Source organism: Marmota marmota, unplaced genomic scaffold (genome assembly GCF_001458135.2).
Source record: "Marmota marmota marmota unplaced genomic scaffold, marMar, whole genome shotgun sequence".
Taxonomy (NCBI): Eukaryota; Metazoa; Chordata; class Mammalia; order Rodentia; family Sciuridae; genus Marmota; species Marmota marmota.
In genome coordinates, this window is record NW_025999863.1 from 1,712,584 (window position 1) to 1,728,303 (window position 15,720).

The 15,720-nt window shown below is 48.9% G+C and overlaps 1 long non-coding RNA gene across 1 annotated transcript; it reads left to right on the plus strand.

Moving 5' to 3' along the window:
• Window positions 1-1,566: 1,566 nt before the first annotated feature.
• Window positions 1,567-8,236, plus strand: LOC107157272. The gene is made up of 3 exons (XR_007351440.1): window positions 1,567-2,166; window positions 2,467-2,623; window positions 3,982-8,236. It is a non-coding gene; the product is annotated as an uncharacterized LOC107157272 (long non-coding RNA).
• The last annotated feature ends 7,484 nt before the right edge of the window (window positions 8,237-15,720 follow it).

The window sequence follows — 15,720 nt, forward strand, 5'->3', positions numbered from 1 at the left end:
GGTGTGAGTCACATGCCACTTAAAAATCTCTGGTAGGCAGCCAGGCACGGTGGCACACACCTGCAGTCAGCAACCAGGAGGCTGAGGCAGGAGGATGGCGGGTTCAAGGCCAGCCTTAGTGAGACCTGTCTCAACAGAGCGCTGCGGAAGTGACTCGGGTAGAGCCTCTGGGCTCCATCCCTAGTGCAAAAAAGCCATCTAGTGGCCACAGTAAAAGGAAACTCATAATTCACCCACCCACCAACCCTGGAAGGCCAGGAGCAGTGACCGTTTTGGCCAGGACAGTGGAAACTGCCACAGTGAACACCAGTCCCCATGTGGTCTCCCGCACGATGCAGGTGGCAGTGACGAGCAGGGAGCCGAGGGAACCATGAGGAAGGTGGGCGGTGCGGCCGAGAGCCCTGGGGTGGGCCTGGGCTGGGGGGTCTGTGCTTCACAAAGACCCCAAGACGCAGCTGTGAGCCGAGGAGCAGAGAGCCGCAGGCCAGCTCGTGACCCAGCGCCTGCCCACTCTGTGACCTCTACGTGGCCACTTGCTGTGGACAACAGTGACCTTTGCTCTGGCTTTTCCTTGTCCATCGAAGGATAGCTGGTTACTGTTTCTCATTCTGAAGTGACCTGGAAGTCGTCACGCTCTCAGGGCAGAGATGCTGCTGCCCGGGGACACAGTGGTAATGTGCCAGGGCGCGCGGCGTCATGGCTCATCCTGGGGTGGTCAGCAGAGTGACGGATACTCCAGGAGGTCGGTGAGAGGCCACTGGAGACCGCCACAGCTGGCCCATCTAGGAGCGGCCATTCCGCCTGGCGGACAGCACAGCCAGCACGGCACCACTGTGCCGGGTGGGGCTTGTGAGGATACAGGCCTGTCGGGGAGGGATGTGGCAGAATGAGATGAGTGGAGTGTGCCTGTCACAGCCCAGTGTGGCGGGACGCGTCGTCCCATAGGGCAGCCGGCCGGCGTGGGCACAGAACATGACGGGATGCTGGCCGTCCCTGCTCCTCTTGCTCTGAGCTCTGGTGGCACTGCGGGCCTCACCCTGCCTCCCGCCCACCCATGTGCAGTGCTAGAGAGGCCACCAGAGCGTGCAGCCTGGCCCTGGGACGCCCTTTGACCCTGGCCACTTGTGCTTCTGGACGGCAGGAGGGGCCTCTGTCCCCCCAACGCTGCTCCTGCTTCCAGCGCCCTCCGTCCCCCCGCTGGCCCCTGCCCCATGCCCATGTCAAGCAAGCGCAAGTGGGAAGGTGCTGTGGACCGCGGTGCTGGAGGCCTGGCCCCGGGCGGGGGACGCCGAGGCACTGCAGATCCCCAGTGACGGGGGCGCTGTCCTGGGAAGGGAGCTCAGGGCTCTCGGAGCCCGGGTGGTTCTGTGAGAGCCGGTGGATTTAAGAAGGGCGAGCCTGGTGGGCAAGCACCCGGGCTCAGTCCCCGTGAGGGTGCCTCTGAAGCCTCAGGCACCTGGGTTCGATCCTCAGCACCATATAAAACTAAATAAATAAACAAAATAAGGGTATTGTGTCTTACCGAAAAATGAATATTTTTTAAAAAAGAAATAAAGAAAAAGCTTCCTATAGAGATCATTTCTGCAAAAAAATATATTTTGAAAATAATTTTGTACTACAAAACTCAAAGTTTAACTTTTTCTAAAATGAACTTTAAAAAAACACTGTGACTATGATAAATATTCAGTGCCTATCACTTTGTAATAAAACAGGTACAAGCATCCAAGCACACTACACAACAACATTCTGCATTTAATCCAAGGGGGAATCCTGTCCCCTCTTGTGATTTTTTTCCATATAGTAATTTGTTATTAAATCTATCTCAAGGTGCCATTTGTGAGACCCCCCCAAAACCAAACCATTAATCAGAATTAATGTCAAGAGAAAGATAAAAGCACACAGCCATCCTTGGGTGACAGTAGCCTGTTATACAAATCAGAAAGCTGTAAAAACCATAGACACTGTAATTTTGTAAAGACTGGCAGGGGGAAAAAAAAAGAAAAAGAAAAAGAAAATAATTTTGTAGCATATTTCTAGTCCCTTTTTTCAAATGAACCAATGATACTTTCTTTGGTCTCCAAGGTAGCATTTCAGAAAAGAGACAAAACAGCTGTTACGTTTCCAGAACTAACCCGACTGTCTTAAGAGGCTGACTTCTGGAAGGAGGTAGGAGCCATGACTTCTCAGAGGCATATGCCACCTATCATTTGGTTTACTTGACAATGTCAGCATTTTAAAATGACATCACCATGATCATTCGACTGCACAGACAGGTAACGTGCCACGGGTCATTTCTACCACGCAAAGTAGAAGGGCTTTTCTGTGGTTTGTCTTTGAATGTTAAAACTGTAGCAGGTTGAATGTAGGCACAAGTGCACAAATTAACATGCGTCGGTTTGGGAATCCGGGGTTCACACTCTCATGAGCTTCCTTCACGGCCCCCGCCCCTGCCCCGCCTTCTTGCAGCCAGGGTTAGTGCTGACGCTGTTGGGGCCACGCCGAGCAACTCATTTTCCTCCCCATGAAGACCTACTGGGTGGCTGCGATTCATGACGCACAGCACGTGTGCTGTGGCTTGGCTCTTAGTCAAGCTTCCACGGTGTCCAGTGTCCTCGGGGCCGGGGTGAGTGCTGCTTCGTTTTGTTTTTTTGATTCTTTCGGGCTAGGCTTTTCCCAGCAGCATGGCCATTGCAGGCAGTGGACAGCAGACCCCCGCAGCGAGCTAGCCCCATCACACAGTAGGACCTTTCCTGGAGGGGCCACTTGTCATTACCTGAGTCATTTGTACTGAAGGGTGACGGCCATTATTTATGTGGATGAGGAATGAGGACATAGGATGGTGTTTTTAGGTTTGTATTTGATGTCTTTTTTCTCTCTTTTTGCTTTGCCCTTCTTGAGGAAATGTCTAAAAAATAATTTTAAAATGCTCAGCGTACTAGAGTTAGCCCACAGAGCCTCTGTATTTATTGATACTCCCAACGGCTCACGCTCCTGCAGGAGCAATATAGCAAACACTGGGGGTGCTTGAGTGGTCCATTTAGCCCACTCCCCTCAAAAGCCATCAGCTCCTTCTCATGAATTTGTTGCTCAGTTGGTTATGAAGGGCAGAACGTGAGTTTTACAGCTAGTTGGATCAGAACCTAAGATTATAATCAACCCATTTTCTGCTCAACAGAAGGATTGGATTTTCCAAACTTCTAATACTTGGAAAATAGCTTTTGCTAATTTTCCTGGTCAGATAGAAAGTCAATATCCTCGTGCTAAAATGACTCAATTTGCCTTAGTAACTGCATTTATTTTTCCAAAATCGTGCCTGCACAACCAATAGATGGCGCCCTAACCGTGCTCACTGGTGGCTCGACTCGGGGAAAGCAGGTTTTACAGTCACGCTCACACAGAGGTGACACAGACTGTACACTTCTGCCCGGCGAGCAGAACTCAAGCTCTGGTTTGTGCTTTAAGTCATTTTGCAATGAGCTAATTAATATTTATTAATTAGTTACAAAAAATATTGAAACTTCAATTATTTGGTATACACCATCACAAGAGTTATTCAATTTGTTTCATACCTTGCAAAAGACGCCACAGATGTGCCAATAGCCATGTTTTATAGGCCACATACCGGCCCACACTGATCTTCCAGGGCCTCTAACATCAGGTAATGATAAGACTGATAAATCGGTTGCTGTTTGTCAGCAAATGTCTTTGTATGACTGTGCACAAGCTTTGCATTTCTTACATCATCAAAATGCTTCCAGTTTACATAAAAAATTAATGTTACTAGAGAGCAAGCTCGTCAACTTGTACGTCACTGCCCACAGTGTGTTAGACACTTTCCACCTTTACCATCTGGGTAAATCCCCCTGGATTAAAGCCAAATCAATGATGGCAGATGTTCGTAACTCACATTCCTCAGTCTGGTAAACAATGTTAATGTGCATGCAATTGTAGATACTTACTCTAGATCTACCTTTGCCACAGCCCGTGCAAAAGAAATGCTCAACGCGTCATCTTTCACTGCGTAGCTGCCTTTACAGTCTTAGGATGTCCTTGACAGATTAAAACTGGTAACGCACCGGCTTATGCAAGCTCTTCTTTTCAACAATTTTGCCAAGAGTTTTGTATCGACCATAAACAGGGATTCCTCACAACCCCCAAGGTCAAGCCACTGTGGAACGAGCTCATTTATCCATTAAGCTACAATTACAAAAACTAAAAAGGGGGAGATAGGACTAGGACTCCCCAAAACAACCTCAATCATGCTCTGTTCATTCTGAATTTTCTAAACTGTGACTCAGAGAATCACACCGCAGCCAAGCGACACGTGGCTTCCACAGCAACAGGCCCTTTAGGCCGGGTTTGGTGGAAGGACTTACCGACTGGCCAATGGAGAGGACCAGGTCCAGTTGTCATGTGGGGAGAGGTCATGCGCGTATTTTCCCAGAAGATGCTTCTTGTCCTATTTGGGAACCTGAATGCGCCATCAGGCATGGAGGACCTAGAACCAAGATTCAAACCGCTGAAGATGGACCCAGAGAACCCTTCCCTCAAAAGGAAGAACTCCCAAAGGAAGAGGGGAAGAAAGATGTCCCCGAGAAACTGAATGAGGACGCTCCCGTCATGGAAGGACCCAGGAGACTGACTCCACGGCAGGGGAGAGTGAGTCCCCAGCGACGATGCTCTCTGCAGTGACCCTCCATTGAGCTGTGGTAAAGGGGAATCGGGGGAACCACTGGACATGGCTCCAGCCCACCCTGAGTGCACCCAGCGGTGTGGACTGGAGAATGCACCCAGGACTTACTAATGACTCAGGTACGCTGGGAGGGTTTGCAGACACCCACCTGACTCGGTCCGTGTGACGGGGTTTAACTATTCTGCCTATAGTGCCCAACTACCTTGGCTGGTCCCACGATAGACATGCTGGCTGTCTAAAAGTGTCATTTGAGGAAAAGACAGGAGTTGGGGACCTAGACCAGCTAATGGCACTGCCCCCAGGGCCTTAAAGCCTTAGATCAGATCAGTTATTAAAACAGGACTTTCTCATAACAACCCAGCCACCTCAGCAGAACGCCCACGAGTACCCACTGTCCCAACTGTTCTGCAGTAGAAGTTGGCACCTTTCCTAAGTGGGCAAACTGTGTAAGTACTTGTCCAATTCGACATAAGGTGTCTAGAACAGTGGGTCCACCTTGGACTGGTCTCCTAAAATCGACAAAAGGCTGTGGTGCAAGGGCACTGCCACGACCCCTGGAGGATTTGTTAGCACCATCCTGACCTTCAGTGAAGGTGGCATTCAGAAAGGTGTCTGGTGCCTACATCTTGCTGACCGACCTTTACCAGAGTTCGTCGGCAGAAACTGGAAGGAAGGTCCTTGCTCTGGCCTACGGGCCTGTGTTCAGTCTCCTTAGGTTTGAATCACTGGACGTGGGAAGTGGGAAGGAGAGGTGACAGACACCTTGTGACATGTGATAAAGGTGATCTGAATGACTCTATCACCAGGTGTATAAGGGGAGGAATGCAGACGCTCCTCAGCCCTCTTTTGTCTCGTTGCCAGCTATTATTTCAGGGCCGTGGTGCGCGGATGCTGGTTCTCAAGTCTTAAACACACACACGCCCAGCGAGCGAGACCAACGTGCTCCTGGACCCGTGACCGTGGGAGCTGTTGCCTTGGTTTCCTTTATGGCTTCCACGGTCACAGTTCCGGTGGCCTTATCTCAAAACATTCAGCATGCAGATTTTCTTAATGCTTTGGCTCGGATTTCTTCCAAGGCTCTTCATAGTCAAATAAATATTGATGAAAGGACCGAGACTAAGCCAGATGCCTTAGAGGCTACTGTCATAAATACTGGTCATGAGCTTTCAGCTTTGAAATTCAAGGAAACACTTCAATGTCACGCGGACTATAAGTCTGTGGGTGTTACTGCTGCCGAATACACGGCTTCCCAACGGGGTTGGGAGAAGGTTGACAACCATTTGTTGGGTATTTGGCAAAATAATAATAACAGCTTGGATCTTTTGGAGTTACATCATCATATTCAAGAAATACAAAAAAGTGAGATTGATTTTTCGGCTCCTACTTCCTTAGCTGATCAAATATTAAAAGAATTAAACGGCTTTAACCCTGAAACATTCCGAAACACTCTGCCTGGTCTATCCTTGTCTTGTTCTCTTTGCTGCTGATTCTCTCTTGTATTGTCATTGTAGGAGGAGATCCTTCAGAACATGGATTCAGGGACTCGAAACAGTGACCCATCACCTGCTTTTACAAAGAAAGAAGGGGGAACATGTGGGAGCCACTCTGAACGATTTGCCCCTTCCATCCTGGAGCAGAGAGGCTCTGACCACCACTGCATCTCCTGGTGACCTGGACATTGCCCCGCCCTGGAAGTTTGAGGACGCATCTTCAGACATAGGTGTGTCGCCCCATGGCCCTTTGGACGAATTACACTCACCTGTCCCTTGTAACCCTGCCCCTTCTGGCCTTTTGTGGATGGAACTTTCTAAGAATAAGGTCCCCCCAATAAAAGCCCACTTATGAACGTGCTCGCTCTCACCAGCCTCCCCTGACTTTCTCCTGCCCTCCCGTATGGGGAGCCGGAGCCCGAGGGCAGAGAAGCCGTCCTGAAGCTTGTTTCAAGGTAAAGTGTGTCCGTGTTTCATTTGGTGTCCCTGGAAATCCACACGAGTGACCTTAAGTACAGCTGCCCACGCGGGTTGGGGGCAGCACCCGCTTCCTCTGTGAGCCGAGTCGCGCTGCGCCCCTGCCGAGCACAGCCTTGGAGCCCAGGGTCCAGGAGAGGACAGGGACACGGAATGCAGAGGTGGGGGCTGCAGGGCCTGCTGCTGCGGCCCCAGGGAGCCCTGCCTTAAGCTGCACCCTGACTCACAGCTTCTTGTTGCATTTAAGCGAAGATCACTGACGTGAACCCCAATACTTCAGGGGTAGTGTTGAAGGACGCACACGTCTCTGGCTCTGTGGCCAGGGGAGCCCCCAGCCAGGGTGAGCATGGCTGAATTTCCAGACGTGTCTTCTCTCTTTCTGCCTCATAGGTGACCCTTCCTGCTCCCCAGGTCCACTGTGGCTCATGGAGGCCAGTACCAACTGGCAATCAGCCTCAGTCCTGAGCCTTAGAGCCAGGTGATGGAGCAAGGACCAGCATCGGGTCCTTCCTCGGTCCTTCATTGGCCTCCTCCTCCTACCCCCCCCTCCCCATTCCTTCCTTCTGTGCTCAGACCTCAGGTCAGAGGCCACTTTTGGCCACTTTGTTCCCACGTACAGCACTGGCCTTCTCATTCTTTGGTCTCGTGGAGAAGCGCCCTGCAGAGACCCCAGGTTTTTGGCTCATCTGGACCCTGGGGGTCCTGCAGGATTGGGATTGCAGGTGGAGACACCATCCCTGTTAATCAGAGTAGAGCCACCCCTCCTCTGTCCTGGTTCAGGAATCCAAGCCATTTATTTCTCTAGTGGAGACGTCACCCAGAGCACTGCCAGGCGAGCCTCCACTTCAAACTGGGAGGCACAATGTGCAACCGTGGTCCTGTGAGTGTGAGGACCCACAGGACCAAGGGAGCATGCAAGACATTTTAAGGGCACAACCAGCTGGAAAATGTCCTCCCTTAAATTAAGATAGTTATCAAAAATCATCCTCCATTCTCAGTGAGGCCCAGCCAGAGATCATGGAAGGAAAGGCAGAAGCTACTGACCCCCTAGAGGCTCTGGGATCAGGGAGCTGTCCCCTAGCCAAAGAGACAGTGTCCTCCCCACAGGCACCCATTTCTCTCTCTCTTTTTTTATTTATTTATTTTTTTGTTTGGAGGGGAGCTTGCTCCTCGATGTTAGGGGATGACCTAACCACAGTTGAGATAAAGGAGATGCCGGATGACTTTCTGCACCAACCTGGCCTGATTATCAACTGGGAGGTAAAACTGGTCTCTGGGGGAATCATGAATCACAGGATCACACCTTAGGAGGCTGATTTCACAAAGAAAAAAGGGCTAACACGCCGCAGGCGTGAGTTTAGCTCAAGACTGCAGCTTCCCTTGGCTTCTGCCAGGTCTCCCGCTCACCAAGGCTCACATTTGAACTATAAATCGTGGGGGCCTGCAAGACGGGCCAGGCTCACACAGAATCGATTTGGGACCATAGAGGGGGGAAGGGTCACTTGTACATCCCAGATGCCTTTTGGACCCAAATGTCTGACCACACTGCTGTCTTAACAAGTTCCTCCCTAAACTACAGGACAGGTAGGGAAGGGAATGGTCAAGTCTTCTTTACCTGGAGCGTCTTTACCTGGAAATTCCAGGGCCCTCTCATTCTTTCAGTATCTAAATTAATCTGAGCCAAAAAGTGAACTCTGATCACGTAATGGCTGTGTCATTTTCTAGAACTCTTGTCTTTAAAATTCTATATATTTTTTTCAGGGCCAAGAACCAAATTCATGCTAGGCAAGGGCTCGGCTACGGCTAAATCCCCAACGCCTAGATTCTATATTTTTGTGCCCATGGTTTCATGATGGAGCCACATTGATCCTGTGTGCCTAGATTAATCTTTTTCTGATCAGTCTTATTTTATCTAACTACAGTTTTTACACTTTGTCTTTGTTCAAAGGCGAATTTTCAAGGTTTAGCTCTCAAGTACATTGGGAAAATGTCCTCTCACAACAAACAGCCACAAGCTCTCTGTCTCCTGTCTGTTTTGTGTACGTGTGTATCATGTGTATCGCGTGTTGTGTCTACATGTATTTGTGTTCATATGTCATGTACATGTATCAAAATTGGCATATAGATAAATGAGCACTCATAAATTAAAATTTAAAAGGAAAATGGATCCAGATATCTTTAAGTTCACATGATTGAAAATGTTCAAATTAAATTAGGTAAACAAATGAGAGCAAATATGTCTTTAAATTACTAACTCATAAGGGCTGGTGTTGTGGCTCAGCAGTAGAGCACTTGCCTAACACGGGTGAGGCCCTGGGTTCAACCCTCAGCTCCACATAAAAATAAATAAATAAATAAAGGTATTGTGTTCATCTACAACTAAAAAAAATTTTTTTTTAAATTGCTAACTTGCAAGTTTTTCTAAGTTGTCAGACAATATTTAATAGAGTGTTGATTTCTATAAAATGTCTAGAATGTAATATCCATTGCTTCTAGGATTTTTTCCAGCAAGGAAGTGATGGCCGATACTGCTAACTACATTTATGATATCTTGGTTTTTACAGTTAAAAATGAATAAGTTAGATTAAACATAAGTCAGATTAATCATAAATAAATTTACAAAGTTAAAGTTCTAACTGCTGAATATAAAATCAGGTACTTTTCACTTCTTAAATTCCATAAGGTAATATATTCAAACATTATGTGTGTTTTCATAAATTGGTAAATGGAAAAATGTTTAAGATTGCTTTGTCTGTGTTTTCACTGAAAACAAGGGTTCTAAGAGTTAAGATACTATCAGTTGTGATTTATATGCAGAGAGTTCAAGAGGTTTCATTTGGGCTTCATTTAAAGTACCATAAAAACAAAGTATTTTATCTTATTAAAGTGGAGTAATTTGTCAAATTTCAGAAATTTTGTTAGAATTGTTTCAGAGTGAGGGCTGGGGTTGTGGCTCAGCAGTAGAGCATTTGCCTAGCACGAGCAAGGCCCTGGGTTCGATCCTCAGCACCACATAAAAACAAATAGATAAAGGTGTTGTGTCCAACTACAACTAAAAAATAAATTAATATTAAAAATGGTTTCAGAGGGCTGGGGATGTGGCTCAAGCGGTAGCGCGCTCGCGTGGCATGCGTGCGGCCCGGGTTCGATCCTCAGCACCACATACCAACAAAGATGTTGTGTCCGCCGAAAACTAAAATAAATGTTAAAATTCTCTCTCTCTCTCTCTCTCTCTCTCTCTTAAAAAAAAAAAAATGGTTTCAGAGTGTGAATTAAGAAAAGGGTTGGGGCTGGGTATGTGGCTCAAGCGGTAACGTGCTGGATCCTCAGCACCACATAAAAATAAAATAAAGATGTTGTGTCCACCGAAAACTAAAAAATAAGTATTAATTTTTTTTTTAAAAGGGTCAACAGCTGGGAAAGAGATACAAGAAGGTTCTAGGTATGGAAATGTATTTTAATATAGAAAGTAGAAGGGAAAATGTTTCTGGATGAAAAAGTCTTTTGTGTGGTTAAGTAAAAAGTTGTAAAATGTCTAAGTTGCAGAAGGATTGTGGAGGGTGAATTTCAAAGAGTTTGTATGACTAAATTAGATGTATATAATTAGCACAGTCAAAATTATTTAAAGCTTTTTCCTAAGGCCAAATATCGATGTACTGATGTAAACCAAAGTTTGATCCTTTGTGGGTTAAATTAACAAAGATTTCTTAAGACATTAATTTGCTCCTATCTATCAAGATAATTTCTTGGGCTGGGATTGTGGTTCAGCAGCAGTGCGCTTACCTGGCACGTGTGAGGCACTGGGTTCGATTCTCAGCACCACAAATAAATAAATAAAGGTCTATCAACAACTAAAATAAATAAATAAAGGTTTAAAAAAAGATAATTTATTGTGTATGTTAAGTTTTATTCTTTAGAGCAATTGGCCTTAAAGGAATTAGGGTTTGTACAACTCTGCTTAAACAACTGTTATTTGAGGGTATTACATTACATTAAAAATTCTGAATTTTTCTTTAAATGCTAAATTTAGTCAATATAAAAACATCTGTTAATTGTGGTGCTTTACTGGTCTCTCTGTACAGTAAATGTGTACATATCTTCCACGTGTACAAGTCTTCATAGTATAAGATTAGAAGAACATTTTCCTAAGCTTATTTTCTTCAAACCAAGGTTTAATGTAAAAGATTGGGGTTATAAAAATCATGTTTCTTAGTTCCCAGCTATTATACAATCTCAACTCGTTTTTACTCTTGTTAATTTCTGCTGCCTCTGACCCGCACAGGCAGCTAAACTTAAGGTCGCTCAAGTGAATTTCCAGAAACACCAAATAAAACGCAGACCACTTTACCTTTAAACGAGTTTCAGGACGGCTTCTCCGCTCTTGGCCTCAGGGTCCCCAAATGGGAGAGCAGGAGAAAGTCAGGAGAGGCTGGAGAGAGAGAGAGAGAGAGAGAGAGAGAGAGAGAGAGCACACATTTGGAAGTGGGCTTTTATTGGAGGACCCTTATTGTTAGAAAGTTCCATCCAAAAAAAAGGCCAGAAGGGGCAGGGTTACAGGGGACAGGTGAGTGTAATTCAACCCAAGGGGCATCGCCTACATCTGAAGACACACCCTCAACTTCCTGGACTGGGACAATGTCCAGGTCACTATGAAATGTAGTGACCAGTCAAAGCCTCTCCAGGATGGAAGGCACAAATCATTCAGAGTGGGTCCCCACAAATTTTATTTGATATTTTCCTTGTAAACTTTAAGTGTTGTCTGTTAGTGTCCTACAAAAGTTCAACTTTCAATATGACAACTTGGGTTAATTTGAGATAATAGGCCATCATCTGTAGAAGTACAGGATGTAGGGCTAATTTCCACTCCTAATACCAACCCTAATTAAATAAAAGGGGTGAATGACTGTAAGATTATAGACATCAAATATTTAAACCCCAGTACTCTTACTTTAAGACTGGCTTGCTCGATGTTTAAGACCAAAGCCTAGAGACTAAAGATAAGGAAATAAAAGGGCAAGAGAGAGAAAATGGCCAATATGTGCCTCTTGCCCTCTGAGTCAGCTTGAACCTGGGCTTTGCAACTCTGGGCCACATGACCTCCCAACCAGGGGGATCCATGAGACCCTGGAGAACAGAAAGCCAACCAGTGCACATGCTGCAGAGAGGAGGGTCATTGGAGAAGGGAGACATCCCTGATGCTTCCAAGGAAAGCCACGTGGTCAAGGAAACCCTGAGCAATCATGAAACCCTGAGCAATCATGGAAGATGGCACAAAATGAGCTGAGAGGCTGCTCACAAGTTCCCAAGAGTGATCCCCTGAGGGAACTCAGTTGTGACTCTTACAAAAGATAGGAACAAGATCAATTTGACCAGCTTGATCTTGAACACCTAGCAAAAACAGTTATAACCAAAGTACACCCATATCTGGGCTTTTAAAAAAGAGACAATAGTTTTTTTTTTTTTAATAGAACGTAAGATATACACTTGTGTCAGCTCCGCAGCCCTGGTGTCCCCAAATTCTGAGGCATTTTTCCTTTGTGAGGTCCATGTTTATCCCTTTCTACCAAAAATTGGACCAGCCTCCCTACCTTGGTTTACCTTACTCCTCCCATTTTTGTTTTACCTAACATCCAAGGTTTGCCTATCTTGAGATAACCTCACACACCAGACACAAGAAAGCCCTTCAGCCTATTCCCCTGCTCAGAGGGCCAGACATACCCACCAGGACTGGCACAGCAGTGGGGGGATTAGGAATCTCTCTTCACAGTGCAGGTGATTGAAGACACCCAACAGGTTGCCAAGTAAGTGCTGACCTTACAAAATCAGCTGGATCCCGGGCGTCTGTTGTCCTGCAGAATCATGGGGGTCCAGATCTCCTACTGCTAAACAAGGTGGCCTCTGCCTCTTTTTCAAGGAAGAATGTTGCTTCTGTGTCAATCAGGACTGATAAGGTCACCCAGCTACAGGACCCAACGGAACAGCAGAGATGAGAACTAGCTGATCCCTGAAACAGAGGACTTGCTGGCTTCTCTCTCTTTTAACCCCTCTAATATTCATTTTCTTTGTAATGACATTTCCCCTGGGCTTTTTAAAAAATATCTTTTAGTTGTCAATGGAACTTTTAAAAAAAATATGTTTTAAGTTGTACGTGGACAGAATATCTTTATTTTTTAAAATTTTTTATGTGATGCTGAGGATCGAACCCAGTGACTCACACTCGTGAGAGGACCGCTCTGCCCCTGAGCCCCAGCCCAGCCCCCTGCTGCTTTCCTAACTTGATACAGAGGCTCTTCTTGGTAAGGTGAGCTGTCCAGCCCAGACCACCCCCTCCCCGGGGACATGCAGAAGCCACCCTCCTCCTTCACTAGCAACGTGGCTCTCTGAACCCCACCAGGAAGGAGCCACCCATGAGGATGTCCAAGTTCCTCCTTCTGCACCCCCTCAAGCCACAACTGCCAGCACTGTATAGGGACCTAAAGTCCCTCCCATCTCCCTGTCCTACGCCAGATTTCTGCAGGGGTCTCCTACCCACCCCGTCGCAGCAGGAAGCAGCCAGATACGAGGACTGTGCCCCAGCTCATCATCCCCTCCCAGAGTGCAGAATGAAGGAGATGGACAGTCGGCTCTGGGGACTCCCCTTGTCTACAGTGTTCCCCCACCGCCCTCCTGCTCCACCCTAAATGACTCGCGCCCTTGTAACCTCTGTGTGCCCTCAGATGATGCTCAGAGGCTATGTCCTGGCCCTCAGAGGCACCGACGTGAATCCTGAAACCAGTGTTGTCGGCGCCACACTCAAGAGCCTCCCACCGCGTCGCCCTGAGAGCCCACGTGCCCTTGCACTTGGGGGCAGCTGAGCGGGCCCCTCCCTGGTAACTCGCTTTGCGGTGAGTCTTGCGTCAAGCACGCGGGTCCCACCGCCCGAGTTGCTCCGTCTTCTGAGGGTGCGTGGGGAAGGCCGTTCTGTGTACAGTGCCTCCGACATTCCCTTATTGTGATGTGGAGGTGAATCACGTTGGCTGACTCTTTTGTGGTAAAACATAGTGTAGGAAACGGCACGAGGGCCACACATTAGCTGGAACCTTCTGGAGTGAGGACCACGTCGTGATGACCGGTCCCGGGCGGGGAGGGCTCCCGAGCCCTGCCTGGACGGCGCCTCACCACAGGGCCTTGCTCTGGATGAGGACGATGTCCAGAATTGTAGGGGATCGTTTCCTCGCGGTTCTTCCTATCACCCGTGGGTGTCCCTGCTCGGTACGTCCCTGCCCACAGTGTGGCCGCCCCAGTCTGTGGTGGGTGCCACTCGAGGTCACGTCCTTCACAGTCAAAGGCTCTTGCTCGGGAAGTTCCTTCCCTTCTCCTGCTCCGTAGGGCTCTCCTGAGTCCATGCCCTTTCCCAGAGGACTCTCCTGCCAGGTGCCACCTGGGGTTCAGGACTCCAAAGACGCTTTACGTGGGTTTCATCTGCATCGGGATGTTCTGACGAAGCTGGATTTTTGAGAAGAAATGGACTCACTGCTTCCGACCCGTGGGGTCTGCACGGCCGAGGCCTCTCAGCTGATGAGCGTCACAGCTCCCGGAGGTGGCCGTGCCCCCAGGTGGCGGGGGACCCCAGCAGCTCCCCAGCCGTTCCTTCTCCCTGGTTCTTGTCTCGTGGATTCTAAACGGAAATCGAGTCAGCCTCTTGATGAACCCATCCCCAGTGAGTGATCTGTGTCAGATCATCTGTGTGTGTGACAAGTGCACTTCTGTGTGTGAATTTTAAAGGCCACCTGCCCAAGAAGTGTGTCGCGACCCCTCGCCGGCCAGGGAAACACGACACAGGATTCTTCTTTCAACAGTTTATTCAGGCCTTGAGTCACGTATCATCTTCTAGCGCCCGCCCCGGACACACCCAAGCACAGCCTAATAAAGCCCCCCGCCTCCCAATCCCCAGCCGCCACGTGGATCTCTCTCATAGGGTGGTAAGGGATTGCGTGCCAATTCTCCTTAAAAGGAGTTGTTTATCACAGGCCACAGTGGAAGCCGGCGCCATCTTCTAATGGCGGCCACGGTCTATAAGAATGGCTTCACACAGAAGTGCACCATTAAGACCACAGGCCTTGGAGGAGCACTTGGAGTCAGTCATCCCGGGCCCCTGGGGAGATCTCTGTGGCGTCTTTTCAGACATTTCAGTGACATTGTGGACGCCTCGACTCTGTCTCCTGGCGGGTATCTGTGAACCCTTGCCCATGTTGGCTGCCCACGCAGCAGGCGGCCCCTTTAAGGGAAGGAAAGTCTCCCTGGCTGGCCAGCACAGGCCAGGGCCAAGTGGTCATCAGCTGCTCTGGTTTCAAGGATGGCTCTTCTCATGATGACCTGGATGTTAGCTGACCGCCTCGGTGGTAGGACGGCTCTGCACACCTCCTGACGGTTCCGTGATGGAGTGGGCAGGATGGCGCCGCGTGTGCGCAGAACAGCGAATGTGCTTCCATCACGAGGAGACGTGCGTGGAGCCGGCAGGAAGCCCACGGCTTCTGTGAAAGACACAGGGATGGGCACCGATGACGGGAGGTCTGAGGGAGGCCAGCGGGAGGACGGGAGAGTGGGGTCGCGGCTCGTCAGAGTGCCCGTGACGCGAGGGGCAGCTGCAGCGGGCGCGACTGGAGGCTCCGTGGGCCCGTGGGCCCAGCAGAGTGCCCGGCCCTCAGGGCTGGGTGGGGACAGCTGGCTGCTGTGGCAGGGCTCCAGCCCGAGGTCCAGCGTGCCGGCCCTCAGTCCTAGGAGGCCGCTCAGCCCAGCGTGAGAGAGGGCGGTGCTTGGGTGCCTTGTAAAGAGCCCGGTGTCCTGCGGTGGGAAAGGAGCCCTGAGCCTTGGTGAGTGTGAGTCGCCCCGAGCTCCTGGGGGGCGGGGAGCCTGGGGAGCCTGCTGTCGGGGTTCCTTCAGCAGACGGGCTCTGGATCGGCAAGAAATCTGCACATTTAAGTGACTACCACGGTCAGAGGACCCTATGAAGTCTGTCCTAGGGACAGGCCTGCAGCGGTGTCCCTTTGATCACATAGGTCCACAGGCATCTCAGAAAAC